This window comes from Rissa tridactyla, chromosome 1 (assembly GCF_028500815.1).
Source record: "Rissa tridactyla isolate bRisTri1 chromosome 1, bRisTri1.patW.cur.20221130, whole genome shotgun sequence".
In the NCBI taxonomy this organism is placed as follows: domain Eukaryota; kingdom Metazoa; phylum Chordata; class Aves; order Charadriiformes; family Laridae; genus Rissa; species Rissa tridactyla.
The window spans coordinates 84,115,667-84,139,284 of NC_071466.1; the positions used below are offsets into that span (position 1 = coordinate 84,115,667).

Consider the following 23,618-nt stretch of genomic DNA (forward strand, 5'->3'; position numbering starts at 1 on the left):
CCCAGGATGCTGTTCACATTCAGCTTGTTGCCTACCAGCACCCCCTTTTCTACAAAGCTGTCCTCCAGCCAGTTGTCCTCTGGCTCGTACTGGTACCTGGGGTTATTCCTCCCCACATACAGGTCTTTGTCTCTGTACTGGATTCAGTACACAGAGAGAGTGAATCTGCTGCTCTTAGCCCAGAGGAGCTAAAGCCTAGCACTTTTACTTATCCTTGTACAGTTCACAGAGTATGTGAGCACTTTTAGTGCTAATATTTGTAGTCGGTTTTCATAGTTGTGTTCTTTTTAATGTTTTGTATCATTTCTTCAGTTTTGACTTGGAAGGTTTTACCTGGAAGACTTTATCTTGGATGATTTTATTTAAGATAGGGTCTTAAATTAAGACTGAGGCTGAACTTCCAGAATATCTCATCAGACTGGAGAAAAAAGTCTTATTATAAGGGCATTTGGAGCTGTGTGAAGACAGAGCAGATGTCTTGCAATTATCTTAAATTCAGTGTGCCTTTAACAACAGGTATCCCAAACAACTGTGCTAGGTCAAATGAGAAAGTCACATAACTGTAGACGAAAGTTGTCATGACAGTAATATTGGTAGTATTTTTAAGCTGGGACGTTTCTGTTTCACAAATGGCAAAGAAACAGAACAATGAAACCCATAAACCAAAACCCCATCAGACACACATGAATAGCTTTCAAGCTATTTCAGTGTTCCAAAGGAAAACAAAGGCGCAGAGTTTAGGCAGTTCTCAAAGAATTGGACTTTGCCTGAAATGTGTCAAAGCCCAGTTGAGCAAGCAGAGACAGGGAAGGAACAGTGACATAGATTAGAAGATACCTGAAATCCCAAGGAGAGAGTTCCCAGAGGAAGTGGAAAAAGAAGACTAGCATCGTACTAGAAAAGAAAGCTGTTGTCGCCTTTCATTCTTAAAAATAGCACAGACTAGGAGCCCCAGTGAGCGTGCCAGTCCTGAAGTATTGAATACAAAAATGACTTTTTTTCAAGCAGATGAAACATTGGCAAAGCTCAAAGGTGGGGGAAAGCAGACAGAACTAAAAAGTAGGATGAGAGGCTCAGACTTGAGGATGAGGACTCAGTGCCATTTGAACCTCTTTGCAGCATTGAATTGTGTGACCTGTCCAAGTAGAACGGCCCTTTTTTCCAAGCAGGATGGGAAAGAAAGCGACTAGAAACGATTCCAGTATTACATAAAAGCTCATGCCATTTTTTCATGAAAAGGTGTGAACTAAGGCGAGGGGATGGGTAGAGGCAGGGACAGCCAAGGTGTTCAGATTGAGGGGTTTGGGGAACTTCAAGATCTCTGCTGTATTACAGCAGTGTCACCAGCAAGCATGGGCTGCTGCATGGTGATTCTCAGAAATAAAGTATCTTTGAAGAGAGGCAATAGTTTTTTTATTTTCTTCTCATTAAAAGGTTTCTGATTTCACCAGGAGAAATCAAGTTATTTTACAGCAATACTGAGTCTTTGATTTTCATAGCCAAACTCTTAGTTTTAGTTCCCTTATACATTAAATACCTTACCAAGAGGAACTGGGAAGAGACTGTGTGTGACGATTCTACACAAGAGAAATAAAACTCTTTTACGGTCATGCATTTAAGCAAGGCATGTGTCGAAGCACTAAATGAAAAATTTGTTTTCTTTTTGTCTGCTAGATCAGATAATATGAACACTAGATAGCTTCTTATTATAGTCAGTCTACTATCTTTAGATTTCAGTTGAATGAAAGATAATACAAAGTATAAAATGATCAACAGAAAAAAAGCAGCAAGGAATAAATTGTCTTTTATCCAATTTGAAATATTCTATACTCTTTACTGTAAAAATGAATAGGTATTTGCATGGATTTCCAAAGTGCTTGTGTGTGTATATAGTTGCAAATAAGTTTTTCCAAGACTGTGATTTCAAAAGTGTGCTATTCTCCAGTTTCAGTAATTGTGTAGGTCCACTGGGACCATTGGACTCAAGAAGGGAGGGAGAAAGAGAAGGAAAAAACACTTCAATATGAAGCAAAAAGAAAAGTTGATTCTTTGCTTAAATATTTGTTTCACTGCTTCCATGCTAGGTTAGACCTACCCGGTTCACAGCAAGGGAAACCATTTAAGCTCTATTGTTATTATTTTCTCTGTGTGCAGCTCACCCTCATGGATTGCTGCAATATCACTCTCTGACCTCGAAAGACAGACCTCAAAAGATAAAACTCCGTCAGGTCAGTAGAAGGATTTTTTAAGTCACAGTACATGTCAAAGAAATAGTCATAGATGAAAAATTTGCAAATTTAGTTTTGTGAAGACTTTTTATTATAGAAAGAAAATTCACTCAAACTGGAAAATACATTTTATCTCTGTTATTTTCAGGCTTGATACTTAAATCATGACATGACTTTTAACAAAAAGCACACAGAACTTAAGAAAAGTAATGTTTTTAAATTATATTGGTTTTAGTTAAATAAAAAAAAATAAATCTCTGATGATAGAAGATTAGAAGATAGCAGTTATGTTCTTAAAAGACTCAAAAATCTAGTTAAATTGTGGTGCCGCTTTCCATTGTCTTTTCTCATTCCACATTGTCTAAAGCTACCCAGGACAAGTAGATGCTGCCCCAGTTTGAACAGGTTATCATGTAAGCAGCAGCATCTGCACTTGTTAGATGTATTTTGTGGCTTTATTAAGATCTCTTGAGTATGTACAAAGTGTGAAAGAGAGCAACCGATCATTCTGGAATATATCCTAATTAATTTTGAAACAAATATTCACTTCTGTTTCTTCTGTGCAAACGCTCCATCAATATTTGATAGCTGTATTGCCAGCTTGGTATTTTTAGTGGCTTGGTTACATTGGAGTAGTCTTGTCTCAGTCTGTCACCTTAAGCTTTTCAATTATTTTCAGAGTCTCAGATAAGCTTGACTGAAAGACTTAATCTTTTTGTTCATGTATTCATTAAAGATGGCATCAAAATCAATCCTTCATTAAGATCTGTTGAACAAGGCCAATGCTACTAGAGAACTGTAACGCTACATCTCTATCCGGAGTGAATGAAATGCTTAATGGGACTATCTTCTGATTGCTAATGTCTCCTTATTAGCAAATGTATGAAAGGAAAATTAAACTCAGTGGACCCTTATCAGGTTAAACAAGCAAATCAGAAGGGGCATATTTATCTTTCTTACAAGAGCTAGAACAATCAAGAGAGAAAGCACAGAAATCACTTAAGGAAAATCCTAGAAATAATATTGTGCATGCAAATTATGTAATGGGCAGATCTGAACTTCCTCAAAGCTCATAGCTGTTCAGAAACAGATTTTAGCATCTGTTTCATAGTAGCCTAAATGGAGACAAAGTGGAAAACAAATATTTAATATGAGTCTCTGAATATCACCATAAAATAAAGAAGTTTGGTACAGATTATTTTAACTGAATTTACCTTTGAAAATGTGGGATGAACTGACTCTGCTGCTTATTCATTTTGTTACTTATTCTGCTGCTGCTTTTGGACCAAAAAAGCTTCATTCTAAATTCATGGATGCATCTTTTGTCCCAGTGAAAGTCAAGGAAAGTTGGTTGTTGGATCTGTTTATTAATAATCAGACAGAACTCCAACTACAATGTTTTTGTATTAACACTCAGGGTGGCATTTATCAGACAAATACTAATCATTCCACATTTGCTTCATAGGCAACAGAAAAACAAGGGGCAATTCTGCAACAGTATTCCTTTCATCCTAATGAAGTTATCTAAAAGAAGCCAGTTTATTTGTCCCCAAGAAATGCTGGGCTTTTTCTCCACTGACTCTAAATGGGAGCTGTGTAGGGAGTCAGGGAGGCTAGTGCAGTTTTAGAAGTCTAGTTTGTAAATGTGTAAATGTTGATGAGATGCGTCCTACCACTAATGGCAGCTTGCTTCTCATTTGCAGGAATTTCTTTGCTTTATAGCCCAGCTTTATTTGAATGGGCACATTCTTGAAATATTTGGCTGCATCCCTGATTTTGGAGAATTTTCAGATCTAGGAAGACAGGGAAAAATCTTATATTACATTTAAGAGGAGAAATTTTACTGGATGACTTTAAAAGGAGAGAAAGCATGAAAATCAAGCAAAAGTAAACAAGAAAGCAGGATTCATGAGTAAAGTTTTCTGTGTTGTTACAGGCCATTATACAAGTGCTATTTCCTGTGTTCAGCTTATATTACATATTTGAGGTTAAGTCCTGAAGTTACGCAGACTTAAGCATAGTTAGATACAACCCTTGAATACTTCTACTGACTTCAAGTACTCAATGTAATCCTCTGATTTCAGTGCCTCACCTCTTTCAGTTCTCATTTTTCTAGCAGCATTTCAGCTCCCATTTTTAAGTGCCTTGGCATAAGTTCATGAGGCTCGTTTCAGCAGAAAAAAACTTTCCAGCCCGTTCTCTAATATTTTAGTCAGAAGTGGCATCCATCATTAGCTGTGCTAAACACCTCATCACAGGTCTTTATTAGTGAAAGTTGTGACGGAAAAAAAGCACTCTTGGCTTTCCAGCCATTACCTACCAATAGTTTTCCTTCTCTGTGAGACACATTCCAGTATTGTCCTGCCCCACTTACTGCCAACGTGCTCATGGAAATATTTCTTATCAGCCTTGGTAATATCTTGCTCACTGAACCTCATTTAGCATGAACATCAGCAGCTTTGTTAACACAACTGATTGCCTCCATCAAGCCCAGCTCTATCACAATTTCTTTCCCTGAATGTTCCTCTTCAGCGGGATTGTCTCAGTTAGGTGGAGGGCATTTGTGTAAGCCCAGACTTTTTAGGTGGAGGGGCCTCGCTGCTCTGGTAGTTTCGTTCTTTAGATGTATTTAGCAATGGAAAAATATTTCTGTCCACTCCGTCCTGGGGGCTGGTAATCAGAGCACTATTCTTTGTGTGGCCTGCCCCAATCTGTGCTCTTTGACAGGTGTGAAAATTTGGAACCCAACTGAGAACAAAAGTGGTGGTATGTTCTCATCCCCAAGGAAAGAAAAAAGAACCAAACCACCAAAGGACTTAATTAACTCCTACTTAAACACCTACTCTGCCCTTAATTGAAAGCACAGAGAAACATCATCTTCATGGTATGCCCTAAAAGTTCAAAATAATAGGAGTATCCATTTTAAAAATGGCATTTGAGAGTGAATTTCAGAGAGAGAGGAAAAAAAATCTCCTTTTTTAACACGTAGAAGCTGGATACCTTTGCTAATATTGACTGATATTGTGAAAGGAGAGACATGGATAGTCAAATAACTAGGTCTAAATGCATTTCTAGGTCAAGAGCAACATCCTAAATTCTATTTGCAAAGTCCCAGGTAGCCAAGGAAAACTGTGAAGCTCCAGTGTCACCAAGACAGTCACCTAATGCCCTTTAATTAGGAGGATGCCACAGTTTGCATCAGCTGCCTTGACCCATGATTTTGAGGGACACACTGAATGAGAACCACCTAGAGACTGTATAAAAAAGTGTTGAAACCATGTGTCTAGAAAAGGCAATTGTCCTGGTTACTATTGCTACCATCTGTATTTCGTAACAGCTGAAGGTCGCCAACTGGGAACTGAATTAACAAAAAAAAACCTCAAACAAATAACCCTGGAAAAAGGAAGATCTTACTCTATCCGCTGGTTGCTAACTTGATTAGGCAGGACAGGCCTATTTCAGAAAATTCTCTAATATAAGAGAATGTGTAATGGAAGTCATTGTAAGAAGCAAGAGATTTAGGGGAGGGATCATTAGCACCAGGCCCCAGGTTTCTCATGACTCTCATCAGGTCTTTCTGGTGGGTGATCTGGGAGTAAGAAATGGCTGTCTTTTGGAAACACTCAAGAAGAAAAATGTGGACCCCAGTGTATCCCCCTGCTGCAGCTGCAGGCAAGATACTGCCATCTCACCACTGTTACTGGAAACAGGGCATGCATTTTACAACATCAACAGCAGCAGAAAGCACAGACCCCAGGCCACTTGGAAAGTCTGCTATTGATTAGAGAAGTGCAGGACTTCACCTTTAATCTCTATCTGCTTTTAAACATGTCTCCGGCAATGAATGTAGTATGTCATATCTGAAATTTGAAAAGCTGTTGAGAATTCTGGTATGTGTTTTTCATAAACTCATTTGAAAATCAGATTTCAACTGAATAACTGGTTTAGAAAAAAATGTATTATTCTACAGTGCATCGTGTGGCAATAATTATGTGACAAATTTCAAGTTACAAAGTGTAAACATTTTTGCTTGAGACCTGGGAGGAAGTGCTCGTATTTTGTAACAGTGAAAGTGTTTCTTTTACCACTGTCTGACTTGGAAGCAGTTAATGGAACTTGTTCAAAATATTCTGGGTAAAAATTGGATCTGAGCAGACACCAAACTCTGAAAGTGCAGAGATAGTCTTGAAACAGATTCTTTCACAACTTGCCCTCCAGCTTTCTCCAACCAGGTCAAATCTTAATTATTTTAAAGCTGCGCTGTGGCACACAAGGGCACAGAGTGAGTGTGTGCACAGGGCAGGAGCTTGTTATCTGAGAGACTAGGATAGGAAGCCAAATCCAAATACTATTGGGGTCCGTTCCTGATTTTGCGAATGACTGGTTGTATGATCTTTAATAATTCATGTAATCATAACAAATTAGAAAGTTTTTAAGGATTTAAGGGTTTTAAGGATTGATAAGTAAAGGCTTTTAATAATCCTTTGAAGGAAATTTTCAGTCAGTGCATACACATCCAAATTGAAGTCTCACCAAGGATCTGACAATGCCATAGGAGATGCATGTGAAGGAAGGCAATGCTAAATAAATAGTTCTGACACCAATCCACATTCAGTTATGCTGGATTATTTCCTCATTCCAGAAAGCCAACCTTTTATTACAAAAGTACAACACAAAAATGATGTCATTTTATTTCCTGAAAATTCCCTTCAAATTCCAAGAAAGAAAAACTATTTGTGTAGTGAAAATGGATGTGGGAAAAATACTTTATTCTGGAGAGCCAATTTAAGCAAAGTGAAAGAAAAAGGGAAGAATGATTTTCTTCTAGTTGCATTTAGTTTCCCACAGAATACTTTGTAGACAAATGATGGGGGCCATAACCTTAATTGTTCAAAACTCTTAAGCAAATTAATCTGTGAATTTATTTAGAAGTACATCATGTTCTCTCTTACAGTACTGAGCTTTGAAAGTTCACAATAGGTTTCACATGAGAAGCATGAGACTGATGCTGGCAGTCAGTTTATTTGCTTAAGTTGGGACAGGAGCAAGAAGAGAAACACTGCAAATGTTTACCCTGCATAAAATAATTTAATCACATCCATTAAGTCTGTGAGACTGGATAAATCACAGAAGCCTGTAGCGCTTGTGAATTGCTAGTTATTCTCTGCAGAATAATGGGAAAACATTAATGACTAACATTTTATTAATGCTGTTAATTTAATAATTTTAAAAAAATTAAAGGTCAATAGGAATTACTGCCTGTAACACCTAGAGGGAAATTAGATTTAAATTGTTTTGTGTGATTCATGTTTTTTTTATTAAAGTTCTCCATCTACAGTAAAATCTGTACAGGTATAAAAGCTGTGGGTGATCATTTAATACATCAGCAGAGCATCTCAGATAGGAATTTATACAGTAAAACCATTTTAGCGTGCCTTCCCTGAGAGATTCCATTGCTCTCTGAGCCTGGGAAGCGCAGACAGTTCAGTAGGTGGCCCCACGCCTGGCCAAGAAAGAAGCTTTACGGGCAAATCCCTGTCCTCCACTATTTCGTGTTTTAGAACTGTCAGTTCCGTTATGCTGAATTTTTCTGCTGTTAAAATGTCACTCTTAAAAATACTATTTTATGAAAATCATTTAATTCTGACCTTTGAAAGGTCCTCTCCCTCCTGAGATTCTGGGGCTTTTTGTTGTTTCCTTTGGTGTAACTATGACCAGAATTACATTTAAAAAAAAACACAAACCCAAAACCAAAAAAACCAAGGCAAAACACAGAAAGAACAAGACAGACAACATCTTTCCCCCCACACATACCTTTTTCCTTGGAGGAATAGAATGAATCAGAAGAGGTGATAGAGTTCTTTTTGGAGACGGGAGGGTGTGAAGGTTTGTTTTCTGATTTTGAAATTCAAAGAAGTGTACATGTTTTCTTTGCTCTAACAGTAAAAACAAGCAGAGGCATGCATCAGGATGTGTAAGACTCAGTATTTGTAAGAAGTAGTAAATTCATTGTCTGCACCGTCTTAAAGCAATTTGTAAATAAGGGTCACATTCTCTAAATAATTATGTGAAGAAAAGTGTTCAAGTTTAGAAACTCCAAGCACCATTGACTGGGAAGAAAGCAGACTTGTCTTTATATTTTGTCATCCAGTGGTCAGAGCCATCATGAGATGAAATTGAGGTTCATGGTTTCTTGTGGTTTTGGTGGTTTTGAACCCATTTTGGGTATCACCACAATATGCATCCCACCATTGCCCCCTGTGACAGGAGTTTTATTTTACACTGCAGGCTTGAATAGGAATCCCTAGCATAGTGAATGGGACATTACATCAGCTCCATCCATACGTAATAACTTCATTTACAAGATGAATTTGTTCTGTTTGCATGTAATTTCCCTCCCTCGAGTCCCATAGGATATGTCCCTTGGACAAAATACCCTAAATGAATAGCATTCTGGAATACTGTGTTCTTCTCTCAATTTATCAATGTTCATAAAGCTGCTTGGATCATCTAAAAACATTTTGGGTATAGATAAGGGCATCTGTGAGGGCTTTAGAAGCAATATTACAGAGTTGGAAAGAACCTAATTTAGTTTTCAGGGCTTAGTTGCAATTTGTTGGATCTAAAATGCAATTTGTTGGATCTGAAATTAATAAATATGAGGAAACTTGTGAGAGAATCAAGCTAGACTTCTATCAGCATGTTGATACCTCCAAGAAGAGATCTGGGTTCCACAGAGAAGCAGTGAGCATTCTGCATTTGTGTCTCAGTGAGTCCATTTAAAAAATCATGGGTTATAGGTAAAATTTGCGCCCCTTTTTTCTGCTTATCTTGCAATTTGAGCCACAAAGTAGCTAATTTTTAACTTGCTGCAATAAATAAGCTTGCTGACTAATTTTGCTTTTAACGATCCCTTTAGGCTCTCAAAAACAGACATTTGACCTGCTGAATCTCTGTGACTAGAGAAGGTAAACAATACAGGCAAGTTTAAAGGGCTTAGTCGTGTAGGGCTTTCTGCTGTATTGTGATCCAAGCAAGCGGTCTGCAAGTCATTGTTGAGAATTAGAGATAATCTTTTTTTCTTGAAACCTACAAATGGAGTTTTCAGCCGAGTTTCTCTTTCCATTTTGGTTCCCTTTTTCTTTTCATGTATTTTAAGACAGTCTCTTTTCCTTTCATTTTTTTTTTCATTCCTTCCTCAGTCGCTGCACTGTGTTTCATGGATAACAGAACTACTTTAATGTTACTCTTCTTTCGTTAAACATGTTGTGAACTGAGTACTACTTGAATCTGAAATGACCTTTCAGGAATAACAAGCCAGTAAGTTTGAAATGGGCTTAAAAGGATCCTCCTGGATATGATCAGAGTTTTATCATCTGAATCCTAAATACTGCTTCATTTACGGTATCACAAGCTACAGTACCAGTGTCATCATAGAATGACAATGAGGTAAAAAGTAATTGGGCCATTCTAATCTGACTGCGGTATGATTACATACATAAAAACAAAATGTAAATATTTGCATTAAAAAAATAAGTAGGTAAGACAATACAGTGCCGAAACTGCCTTTGGAAAAACACTGAAGGACTTTTCTGTGTTCCCAACAAACTAAATTAAGATACTCCCAGCAATAAAATTGGATTGACATTTTTATATCTTAATCTGACACTACTTCTAGGTGCAGGCCTTAGGCCTGCCTGCAAAATAGTAAAAAAGCAATAAAATTTTGTTCCTATGTATTCCAGATGATTTTGAAGGCTTTATGAATGTTCATTTTAATAATACAAGAATGTTTTTGCAAAGGGTAAAAATAGAAATAAAAGTTACATTCCCTTCTTGGTAGGTCCCTTGCCACTTCTCACAGTTCATGCTTAGCCCCTGTATCCTTCATCTTTATAGAGGTGGGACAAGTGCAACATCTCTATATAGTCTTTGTCCAGTGCCCTTTTGCTGAGTTGTGTGGTGACTGGAGGTGGAGCAAACAGGTTGTGTAGGAGAAGGGATGCATCACCATCCCCTGCTTTTAAGGATATCGGGGAAAATAAAGTAATATTTTTTGGAGCCACAGCTCTTCTTCAGCACCCTAAGGATTATTCTGTTTTTCAAGAAAAAAAAAACCAAAACCAAACAACAAAACTTGAAGGAAAAGCAAGCAGATTTATAAAGCTACGTGGTGGCGGTGATCTTCCACCAATTCCTCCTGTAGAAAGGCAAGGCACATACTGGCCTCAGCTAAAACACTGAAAGAACACAGGCATGTTTCCTTCTCATGAGAACACAGAGCACTCCCCCTAATGAGATAATTGTTCTGTCCATGTCCATTTGTGGAACTGTTGCATTTGATTTTCTTTCTAGAGGGAGGGGTGATTTAAAGAGTTTAGCTAGAGCACATAACCTTTTGCATGAAATTCCAGAGTTACTCCGGAAGAAAATAATGAAATCCAAGTCCAGGTACCTGTGTACTATTCTATCTGTGTATTATTCTGTGTATTATGGATCTAAAAAGTTTGACCATGAAACTACATGATTTGAAATTTTTATTTTTGTAGCGGAATGCGGCCCAGCTAGTATGGTTTTATAATTTAATGGCTTCCTACTGAAATGAAAGGGACTAAGACATCAATTAACAGATAATGTCAATAATGTACAACTTTTTTACTATAAATAAGGGGGGGGAAGTAGCCTTGTCCCATAGACCTTGCAGTCAAGGATTTAACTCTGAAACTGTGAAAAAATTGAAATATTACTGAAATATTACATCATGTTCCAATTTGTTTATTTAATGAAAAAAGACTGCATGTTTCCTTGCTTCTCTGTCTCTCTTCAGCAGTGCTATTGAAATGGAATATGCATGCAGCTGTGATCAGAACCAGATTAGAATATACAGCCTTACACTGAAGAAAACAATGTATAGTTTATTTTTGTTCTGATCATTAAAAACAGGACAAAGAATGACAAATTGAAACTAGTTTTTGGAATTGTGTAAGACCTGATAGCAGGAAGTGAAATTTTGTTGTACCCAAGCAATTACACTCAGGTCTAGAGAAAAGAAAATCAGTCCTTTTGTCTGTAGGCTTACTGTAGATTTTCAGCACTGGGTGAAATTCAGAATTTTTATACCTACAGAAAACAGACCACCCTTAGCAGCAAGTTTGGTTTGCCTTAATGGCCTTTGGTTTGCTGGACAAAAGTGTCTGATTTTTTTTTTTATACTGGACAAGCGTGTAGGGAACAAACAAATATTAAAGAGTTCTCCCCCAGTCCTCAGTGTCATCGTTGGAGTACTGTAGTTTAGTATGGTGCTCATTAGAGGTGCTTATTATTAATAATTCTGAAGCACCTGTCACTGACAAAGCACTTACGTGTGGAACATTAATTCTATAACTAGAAAATCTAAATTAATAGACCAATTCTAAGCACAGAGACCCTTCCATGCTGCACAGGTGATTGGAACTCTTGGGAATAGGTAAAAGATTCCTAATGAAGTGTAAAAAGTGGGAAAAAGGTTTCCCGCTTAAGCACAGAGACTTCTCTAGATGCTTTTAGAACAAGAATCATTTCAAGTGGTGACAATGAAGATCTCTAATTTTCAGGCTGCTGGAAAAGGTGATTTTGCTTCTCGTGCATGTTAGGCTTGTCATGGCTTCACTTTGGTTGCCATTATGTTTTGACAGGTAGGGAGGAGTCAGGACACAGGCATGCCAAGGTTTTACTGCCTTGAAGGAATATTTTTATGTTATGATTTGATGAGAAATCCACTTAGAATTTGGAATGGTTTCTAGCACAGGCAGGTTAATAGTTATCAAAGGAAACAGTTTCTGAGAAAGGAAAGGGATGCTTCCTCTTGGGTATCCATCAGATCCATCTCTTGATTGCCTTCAAAAACAGTCTGCACTTTTTCATAATCATATGTTTTAAGAGAACTTTGGGGGTTGTCTAGTCCAGTCTCCTTTTCAAAGTAGATCAAATTAGGTTGAGTTGCTCAGGTCAGGGTCTTGTTGAGTTTTGAGTCTCTCCAAGGATGAAGATTTCACAGCCTCTCTGGGCAACCTGTTTCAGTGTTGGACCACCCCAAGGTGAAACAGGTTCTCCTACCGCTAGTCAGAATTCCCCGCATCCCAGCTTGTATCCGTTGCCTCTCATCCTATCATTGTGCACCCTTGGAAAGAGTCTGGCTCCACCATCTCTATAACATCCGAGCAGGTGGTTGGAGAGAGCAGCAATATCCCTCTGTCTTTTCTTCAGGCTGAACCAGCCCAGTTCTCTCATCCTCTCCCCTTCCATCATGTGTGCTGTCCCTCTAAGCATCCTGGTGGCTCTCTGCTGGGTGCAGGCCAGGCTGTCAGTGTCTTTCTTGTACTGGGGAGTTCAAAGCTGGTCACAGCACCCCAGAAGGGGTCTCATGAGTGCTGAGGGGAGGAGGAGGAAAACATTTGCCTTGGCTTGCTGGCCACATTCTTGCTAATGTAGCCCAGGATGCCACTGGCTGCATTCCTGGCTTATATGCGTTCCAGGTGCATTCCTGGCTTATATTCAACTTGTTGTCCACCAGGAACACCAGGTCCTATTCTGCAAAGCTGCATTGTATCTGGTCAGCCCCCAGCATGTACTGGTGCCTGGGCTTATTGCTCTCCATGTGCCAGCCATTTGCCTTTGTTGAGGTTCATGAGGTTCCTGGTAGCCCATTTCTACAGCCTGCTGAGGTTCCTTAGGATAACAGGCCTGCCCTCCAGTGTATCAACCATTCTTCCCAATTTGCTATTGTTCGTGAACATCCTGAGTGTGCACTTCTGTCCTATTTTTCAGGTTATTAATAAAGAAATTAAACAGTATTAGCCCTAGCATTGATCCCTCAGGCATGCAGCAGGTAGCGAGCTGCCAGTTCAACTTTGTACAGTTGACCACAACCCTCTGAGCCTGATGAGCAAGCCAATATTCCACCCACCTTATCATCAATCTTAGTAGTACACATCTCACTATTTTGGCTATAAGGATGACCGTGTCAAAAGCATTTTACTTTCTAGGAATGTTTACATTTGACTATTTGAATTTTCTGTTCTACCTCTCAGCTCTCTTCTCTGTTCGTTCTGCGTAGAGCAATCCCTTTTAACCACTGAAAATGAACTGTCTATCAGAGTCCTGGCAGTAAACATAAATACCTAATTTTGCCCTTTGTTTCCTTGAGAGTCAGTGGATATAGGCACATTCAGATATAAATCAGTTTGTCAAAATCAGAATTAACTCCAAGAGAGTTTTCCTTTCCTGGTATGCAAATGGAGCTTGTATTTTGGTTTTCTTTTTTTTTTTTTCCCCTTGCTATGTCATTTAACCCTTTCTGATTTTATCCCTGTGTGTTAATCCTTTATATTGATTCCTTCATACTTATGGAGGGATGTCTTTGTGCCTTGTGTGATTTCTCTTTAATTCTCATGTTGTTGAAAAACTCTTGGTAAAGCCACAGTGATTTCTTATCTTTGCTTTCTCTCTTGCATCAGACAGGTTTGCTGTTCCCCATTTATAGACCTTTTCAGTTACTGCTATCTTTCTGGCAGTCTTCTGGTATTTAAATTAAGTTTCCAGAAGACTCCATCTCCAGATCCTTGAGTGTGTTACAGTTTGGTTTATTTTTCTTCTAATCCTTTGACTCCTTCCTCTCCTTACATTAATAAACTCTTTTCATTCACTTTCACCAAGCTTGCTTCCCACCTTTGTGTTTTCAGACATCTTCTGGTGAAAATCAGATTGAAAATAGTCACTTCACTGGTGGCCGTCCTGTTTGCTTGGTTGGGGGTGGGAGGGTTGGAGGGGGACAAGGCAGGGGAGAAATCATTGCCATAACTTCCTGGAATAACTGTGGCTATGCTAGGAGATTTCAGCATGGCTGAGAGTACTGCTGACCTTTAGAGCATAATCCTTTATGCTAACAAACTGTTAAACTGTGCCCTGGTGTGATCTTGGCCCTTCCAGATAGTGCTTGCCCCAAATACTTCTTGGATCATCATTCTGGGGGTCATTACCAGTAGGCGGTTTGCATGCAGACACAGATTTGGAGGCTAAAAGATTTTACTTAATCACACGCTACTTTGTCTTGGTGCAAAGGAAAATTCTTGAATGTGTTTCATTCACTGGCATATAAGATTGCTGTATCCTGTACATTTGCTTTTCCAATAGATTTGAAGACTCCATGAAGCATTAGAAGTCTTTTGTAGGCTTCTGATGACAGTTTGAAAAATCCCTCCTCCTCCTGATTTTTTCAGATTTTCGTGGTTAAAAAAACATCTCATTTCTTTTTGAGCTTTGCAGACAGTATATACATTCTTGACATGAACCTTAACAGTATTTCCACTGTCTTGCATTTTTTCTCCTTAGTCAACAGAGCACATCTGTTTACCTGTGCCAGTCAAAAGGACCTTTTAACCTTACAGCCCTGACTTCTGCCTTTAACTCTTCCTAGTGGTAATGGATGGCCATGATTTGACCAGGCTTATTGAAGTTTATTTCTTCCTACCCATAGCTAAGAAGCCTTAGTTAACCAATGATCAAAACAGGTTCCAAGACACAACGCTGGAAGTAACTTAAGATCTTCTGATGATTATCTCAAAGGGGGACTGAGAGTTCACAACACCTCAGAGCTTAGTCGAATAGCACTTGATTAATGGTTAATAGTTTAAGTATTTGAAATTATGCATTCTGTGCGGCTTTAAATATAGATCTTGCTGACTTTTCACTGGGAAAAGAATTTATTGAAAATAGTACTTTTAAATGTTGCAGTGGTAAAGCTGTGAACAGAGTTCTACAGAGAGACATACTAGGTTAAACAGATGCAATTAAACTTTATCACCAATTAAAGATCTTCAAACTTTGGCACAGAAGGATTTTATAGCACTGTACTGAGTATGGGTCTTATTCCTCCACAGAGCGAGTCAGATCAAGAGCTGGCTCACAGTTTCTTTCACAGCAAGTAGGTGAAAGGCAGTTTTGAGAGAGCTGGCAGAAAGGGTTTGGAGTGCTAAAAGGAAGCATATGGGCAAGGCTGGCAAATGTCAGTGATGTTCTGGAGTCTGGGAAAGCTGGTCAGACCATGGGATTTAGGAAGTTTTGAGGTGTTAATGTGTTGGGGATGGACAGAGGAGAAGATTTAGGTGAAGATAAGTGGATGTCAGAATGTTGTAGAGAATTCAGAAGGCCTGTGAAGAAGCATGGGGAGGAATACGTCTCTCTTTCCCCCACCCTATTTTCAGCTGTTCCCTCGCTCTGGTGACCCCTTCCTTTTTTCTCAGTACCCTGGTATTCACCAGTACCGCCAGAACAGCAGGGACAAGCTGGAGGTGAGGATTCAGGCTATATATGCTGCTGTAACAGCTGTCTGTACTATTCAATTGCACATTTTAAGCAGCAAATGTACTTTTTGCTTTTCTAACAAAGCTAAATGTTATGTCGTTGACGCTAGATTGCCAAGGCTACTGATACAGAGTATTTGCTCATGGAAATAATTTAACTTCACCTTTCCTGATACAGAATATTTGCTTGTGGCAACAATTTAACTTCACCTTTCATAGGGAGGGAGGAACCTTGCCCCTTTGTTAGCACTGGAGCATCCACTGGCAAAAGCTGTGCTGTGATTGTGTCCATGGGTATAATGATAGAATTTATGGAGATCTGCGGACTTTCCAACATAGCTACTCAAGAGAAATATAGGAACAAGATAGATAAAGGGGCAGAACATGGATATTTTACTCTTTTACTTCTTGAAGAACCCAGAAGATCTCTGTTTCTCTGAATTTCGTATTGGCGAGAAATGGCTTGAGATTTATCATTCATTTCTTTTTAACCGCATATGTACCTTATTTTCCTTTTCCTTGGAGAGATGGCTCCATAAAGATGAGCAGGAAACAGAATCACAGAATGATAGGGGTTGGAAGGGACATCTGGAGATCATCTAGTCCTACCCCCTGGACAAAGCAGGTTCACCTAGAGCAGAAACACGAAACAAGCTTATAGACTTTCAGGGGGAAAAATTAAAAGACTTGAAGACTCTTAAAAGATTTAAAGATTTTAAAGAAGATTTGAAAAGATGGTGTCTTGTTTTGATATTAATAATACATGAACCCTGGAGAATGATTTGATGAGAATAGACCTTAAACAGAAGGCAATAAGTATATACACACACATGCACAGCTTTAACCTTCATCCAAATCATAAAGTTCCTCAACTGATGCATATTATGTATTTTATTTATGAGTAATTTTATTCATTGATATGCTTCACAGAATATTAGAGCAGAGCTTCATGAGTAATTTGAAGTTAGAATACAAAACAAGATCAGAAAGCAAACTCATGTAGTAGTTTTAGGATCTGCTATTATTACACCATTATGCTGAAACAAAACTACTGAGAAATTTAAAATGTTTTAAAATAATTTCAGAAATATGCACCAACATGTTGTACTACTTCAATATTTATTCCTCTCTGCTTAGCCCCATAGAAGAAGTGAACATTAACGTGTGGCTGGTTGGAAGCAGGTTTGTATACATACACTCTTTTTTTTACCATTTATGCAAGACCTCATTGATGTAGACGTGCTTTTTGGACCTGTATGACCAATGCTTTCAGCTTTTGAAAAGTCAGATTTACATATATAAACTTGAAAGTTTCTAACTCCTTCTAATCTTGTGGAAAAACTTCAGAGTGTGATGCAACAGTACTCAGTTGTACAATTGCCAAGCTGTGTGGGAAAAGCTGCTGTATTTTTAAGTCTGTTTTAATAATTTCTTTTTGATCATGTATTAATTTTTTTTTAAACAAACCGCATCCCATAACAATTGTGATATCACATGCAACACTTAAGTAGGTCTACTTTAAAATAGAGGTGTTTTCAATGTATATTTCACCCTTACGAGTCAATGACCCTTTCACTGAGGAGGTTAGTGGTCCAACTGGCAGTCTCAGCCAGTGGCTGTTCCTACTTTACAAAACTTGGGAATGCAAGCACCAGAGCAGTCAGTATTGATCTGTCACTCTCCTTCCTTCCACTCCATGGTAAGTCTGCACCTGATCATGTGGGATGAAAGAATTTATTTTTAATGAGAACGAAGCTAATAAACACAAGCCACTGTAATTTCTCCCTGGAGTGAGAATGAAATAAAACCCAATGTGTCCAACCCTGAACATAACTAATGAAGCTATCATTGAAATGATAGACTGGAATAATCAAAAAGAACCAAATATTAGTGGTGTAGCTTTCATTTGGTTAGATTTATATATGAAGACAGGCAACATGAAGAAACATTTTGAAGGTGGAGTGATTTATGGTGGATTAGGGGTAGAGTCTTGTTGTGTTTCATGTAATTTTTATTTCTCCGTACTTGTTAAGCCAGCGTTAGTGAAACTTGATTTGCATGCCTGTCTTTATCTAGTGAAGAAAATATTCTCACGTCAGTTTTGAATAAAACACACACCTTTTACAGCTGTCTCAAATAATAACACTGCGGCAAAGTTGATTCCATGTTCTTCAGAATATTTATGGAAAAAATATTCTTTCACTCTTTGCTGAATCTCTAGTTAGAATTTCAATAATAAATCTAATACTTATCAATTGGAAAGAATACAAGGGTAGGTAAAAAGTATTTTCTGTTGGATTTGGAGGTTTTTTCCCCCAAATATTGCAAAAAAGGTTTAAAGAAGCTGCCATGGAGAACCTTTTTGAATATCAAAGAAAATCACTTAATTTGGATTTGATGTATCTCTATCATTTTTGTTTGTGAGTATAGCAAAGTTGTAGGAATAATTAATATATTTCATTTTTGGAAAAAAAATATTTTTCTCATTTTTATTTCTGCTCTACTTTGATAATCTTTTTATATTTTTGTCTGGTGTTATATGAAGATTCTATGCCCATTTCTTAAATAACTAGCAGCATTTGTAGCAATTATACTGTGGGAACAGGAAGGGGAAAGGAAGCTTTGACTCAGTAATAGGTGGGCTCTTTTTCAGTCTTGGTTTGCTATTAGAGTGTACTTCAGATCTCTTCCTTTTGGTGTGCTTGGGCTTTTTATCAAGAGGTAGTTGATATTTAATGGTCCATGTGCAGATCGTGTCCTGATATGGAGTATTCACTGAGATGTGGAAGCAAGGAAGTCTTCTTGGGTCTCACTGCATAACCACAGCAAGAGAAACAACAAGAACAGCTCGTGAAATCTTCCCTTAGCGAGTTTTACCCAAAGCTGATGGAAAGTCTATTGTAATTGAATACATTATCTTGCTTTTGAAGTAGCAGTAGTACAATAATACTAGGAGAATGAGCATCGCAAACATCACAGCAATCTACCCTGTGATTTTCAAAATAGGCTAGGGGCTGTCTGCTTTAGGGGAGACTTTCCTTTCCTTTGACTTGACACCCTGGATTTCTATGCTGTCAGAATATAGGAATGTAATCACATGAGAAAGGCTATACAGGGTCAGACCAAATCTAACAGAGATATCTGACATTCCGCCTCTGACTACACCAAAAGCAGATGCCTGTGGTTGTGAAAGTATGATGTGAAAGACTGCAGTCTCAGATCATGATCTCTTTTCTTCTCTTGTTTGCTTCTCTTTCCTTATCTTTTGCCAGTCAAAAATGCCCATGCAGAATGGTTTTCTTTTGGAAAATGTGATTTGACAGAATTGAGACACAGCATGGTGATGTGTTGATTTAGTAGAAGATCAGAGTGGAGAAGAAGCAGACAGGCTTGCAGGCTAAGCTGGAGCCCTGTGGCTGCCCAGACTTAGAACCAAGATGCATGAAAGACAAGCTAAAACTTTCTAAATTAGCCTGAAGCAGAAGCTTTAGTCTTGCAAAAGAGACTGAAATCTTTGATCTTTTATTTTGAACTAGGCTATTTTTAAAGGGGTAGAAAATGGTTTTCTGGGCAGTTTTGGTCTTTCGCCTCTGATATCTGAATGGATGATAAACATTGATCTGCTCTCTCCTTCCACCTTAGTTTGGCACTGATATGCTTCTTTCTCCAATAGTGCAGTTCCTAGAGCCGTGTTCTGTGAAGCAACAGCAATCTTTACATACATACTTAGGAAGAACATTTAATTCCAAGATTAGTCTGCTGTCTTGCCATTATCTACTTATGCAAGTGGTAACACAGAAGATGCTGAAGACTGGTGGTTGACTAACTGGAGGAATCAGAGGTGAAAGCTCCGGTACTAGAGGTGAGATGCAGTTTTCAAGAATGAAGTTTATGAGCTACTGTTCCTTTGGCACTCAAGTGGGCAAAATCATGGCAGAAAGGAAAAGAACAGTGAAAAGGAATTAAAATAAGAGGTATTGTGGAAACTAGGAGTTCTGTAAACACTTGAAAAAAAATCTGAAACAACAAAGGAATTAAACCAGAATATGATTGTTTTCCTAGAAAAAGTTGAGAAATGACCTAGTAGTAGGAACTAAATCTGTGTGCAAAAATTCAAATGTTTCATGAGTCACCAGGAAACCCAAATTGAAGGATCCCTGTCTAAACTGTTAGGACAAAACAAAGGGAATCAGACTGCTTCTTACTAAGTAAATTACTTCCTTCAACTTGGAGATCCCTAACAGGGATAAGCTGCAACAGAAGCTTAAGGAACTGAGACCTTATCTTGAGAAGGAATCAAATGTATAAAAAAGCTGGCTGGACAGCAAGATTTTAGTATGTGACAATTCTTGAGGGTTTAGAATGTTTTTTTCTCCATGAGAATCCATTACTGAGTCAGTCAAGGTAAATTTATCATTTACTACAGGAGAAAAAATTACAAATCAAAAAAGATGTTTTAACTTACCCGATCTTCAAAACATTTCCATAATGAACATAAATGCTAGTACTTATAGTCCAAGAGAAGTGTTGATGTGGGAAGACAAGTCATGACTGTATGATGATTTAATATGGAAAAAAAGTCTAGGTAAAGAAGCATTATACTGTTGTGAAACCCATAAGAAACTTCTGGCAGTGACAAAATCTAGAATAATAGTAGCATTACAGAAAATAAGATTTATAAAGGATCTTAAGAAATCACCTAGTCTGGCCCTTTCATCCACAGCAATACCTACAGTGCCTACAAAAATATGTTCAGTAGATCATTTTCGCTACTGCTATGTGGCAGAAAATTCATGCAGAGGATAAGCGACGTATCCCAGATAGTACCTTTTTAGATATGAGAATCCTGAAGGGTACTTTGTAAGCTGTCTGGGAAAATTGCAGCATTATGAGGTGAAATATACACAGAAGTTTGGTAACCTGTCATAACTACAAGAATAGCAAAATGATTCCTTACTGCAGTTGAAACATAGCCATTGAAGCTCAGACTGGAAAATAGTGACAAGTTTTCCAGGTTTCTCAGCACCAAAAGACATTTTCTGTTGCCCAATTAAAAGTAGTTTAAGACAAAATCTGATACAGAAGAAGAGAACGTCACTATGGAGATAAGTAAGGGGCTAAGAACAATCTAGGCCATTGATGTGAAAATGTCCCGATAACAAAGCACAAAGTGAACAGCTAAGTTTATATAACTTGCAGTTTGAAAATTCTTTCTTTTTTTGTCCGTTGATCATGCATTGCATAAGGTGCCACTTGTTAGATGATGATTAGAGCTGAGAAAGCTGTGTTATGATATGCATTAGGAGAAATTTATGAAAGCTGTTTGGCTTAGCATCTTCCCTTAGAATAAATGTAAGAAGGGCAGTAAGCTTTTTTAGAGAATAAAGCAGGTGAAGCAGTAGGAGCTGTATCTGCTGACAAAGAAAAGTGGAGCTAAGTGATCAAAGAGCTTTCAAGAGCAGATGAATAGTAAGTATCTCATAGAGCTGTGGATCTGAAAGAGAAGCAGCAGCTGAAATATTCAGTATTCAGAAAATATCCAGAGGTAACTTTAGAAACAACCACAGAAATTGGAAGCCATAGAGCAAATCAGGGAAGCAATGGGGATGTGGAAGACAGCTGGGAGGGAGATGACTGGAGCTATGTGGAAGTTGAGCACATTGAGGATAATTTGGGAGCAGTGGGTGGCCAAAATCATGAAGAACATGCTAAGTTATTGGGTGGTAGGAACAACTATAGTGGCCTTACGACAAAACCTTATGCTTTCTCAGTAGGATTACTCATTTAACAACTTTTTATGTTTTTATACTTCCAGGATAGAACAAGCTTTGGAAGAACCAGATCAGCATTTGAAGACAATAGAATCACAGGTCTCAAAATGCAGAGATAATATGTTTGGACAGATGTGACTGTAATACTGTCAGCTGCTGCTGTTCCATATCAAGGCCTCCAGTATTTGCTCTTTATTCTTCAAGCCAAAGCCCTTGGAGACAAGTGATTAGAGGCAAATATTAGCTTTCATTATTTTTAAGGGAGATTCTGAGAAAGTCTTGAAATAATGACCCGAATGTACACTAACAGTTAAAGATACACACAGCAAATAAAAATAGCCTGCAACTGTTTATTTTAAATCTCAGATTTTTCATGATCAACTCTTTTGAGACGAGAGCCATGATTTGCTAACATATGACAAATAAATGCTGTAACTGAGGGCAGAAATTGGTCAATGGAGTCTTTAGCAAGTTATGACTGTGAGAGGAAAGAATGAAATAGCTTGATATTCAGATTGTATTTCCAAAGACCCATTTCATCGGTTCTTTTAAAAGGCTGGGTTTTTTTTCCCCAACAGATATTCCCCCATAAAGATATTTTGTAATTTGGAAGAAAAAAAAAGGCCAGAAGTCATTGTGATACAGAAACTACAAAAGCCCTGGGTTACCTGAGTGACTTTTTTTCAGAGTGTAACAATTTTTAGTATGGGAACTGTAAGGAGAGTCAGAGATTGAGCTATATGGCAAGATTTGCAAAACTGTGCACATCCAACGATGGGTGAAAATTTTTCAGTTTTACGTAAATCAGAGTCTCTTGGTAGTCCAATTTCCGCTTCTGGTATTTTAAAGTGTCTTGTCTTTGCTCTCATACCTTTGCTGGAAAGGTTTTCTGTTGCAGAAGAAGAACTACATATGCTTTGTCAGGTCCAATTGACTAGTAATTGTTGCAGTCTTTGTCCTGGCTAAACTGACCAATACTTACTGACATCTGCTTACTGGGAAACAGCATTTTGTTGTTCTTTGCTGATTATTACATCCTACACCAGGCAAGGCTGTTTCTACCCACAATGTGATGATAAAAGGAAGAAAGCGAATTTCCTGTGAAAGTTTTACTTTCTGGTGTTAGGCAGGTAGTTCCCTTATTCTCATTTAATCAAAAGAGAAAGAGGGAAAATAGTGATTTATTTTTTTCCTACAGAAAAGTGCAAAGCTTCAAGTGGTGATGACACAAACTTTTGAATTCTGGTCTGCTATTTTAGTCTATCACAACCAAAGGAAAGATAATCATACATTGCATGTCAATCGCCGTGATTTCTTTTGAATGTCAGCCTCTGCAACTACTTTTAATGACTGCAGTTTCTATATTGTAGCTACAGGATAAACACTAATTAGCTGTTGGGCACAAAGGTCTTAGTGGGCTGAAAAGAATTGTCTGGGTATCCCGCTAAGCAAGCAAATAGAGGAATATATACCAGACTGCATGCGAGGACAAGAGTTTTAACTGGATACCTTGGGGAAAAAAGAGAGCAGGTCAAGACGTTCACCAAGTAAGCTAGTTCATTGTAAGGTTCAGTGCTGCCAAACATACATAAAAACTCTTGTCAACCCAAGTTGTTTTCTTGTCTTCTGCAGACCATTTCAAAAGTTCTGGCGGTGTTTTGAGTCTACAGTGAAGTATGGTTTTCCTTTATTACATTATTTTGAAGTTAAATTACCCTTTTCTGTGTAGCACTGCTTTTAGTTCTGATTATCCTGAGGTCATATTGGCAAGTTTTCTTTTTCACAGATTTGAAACCTGCAGTCTTAATGGAAGCTGAGATCTCCCGTTACAGAAGCTAAAGATTTTAGAATAACCAGTATTAAAAGTCACGATGAAATCAGGACAGGTGGCAAAACTTGGAGTTTCAAGTAACTCAGAACAAAATGTAGCCTACAAAATCAGTTGTTGAAGAAGACATATGAACTGGAAGAAACACAGACCTGACTTTCAGATGCTATTATAAGCCTACACTCCTGACAGTTAAACCCATTTCTTTTCAATTGCATGAGGAGAAAATATAAAGAGCGCAAAAGAATGAGTGGGCCATAAAACAGCCCTCGTGGTGAGGTATTGGTAATGTATCAAACACTGAAATAGACTCTGAAATTATGCTATGGTAAGTCACAATACTTATTGTTCCCATTCTTGTCCATAGTGTGTGTCCCTTGTTTATACTGCTTCTGCAATGAGGCAATACTTAGTAAGACGTGTCCCTGATTTGTGGAAGTATCTGGCTGGA

General features: G+C 38.1%; 1 long non-coding RNA gene across 1 annotated transcript in view; it reads right to left on the reverse strand.

Annotated features, from left to right (window-relative positions):
• The window catches only part of LOC128904578 (uncharacterized), a 36,467-nt gene that overhangs the window by 11,317 nt on the left and 1,532 nt on the right, over positions 1-23,618 (reverse strand). The window contains exons 2-3 of the long non-coding RNA XR_008464547.1: positions 16,072-16,199; positions 8,043-8,164 (exon numbers count right to left, since the gene is read on the reverse strand). This is a non-coding gene — a long non-coding RNA (uncharacterized LOC128904578). The remainder of the gene's footprint in view (positions 1-8,042; positions 8,165-16,071; positions 16,200-23,618) is intronic.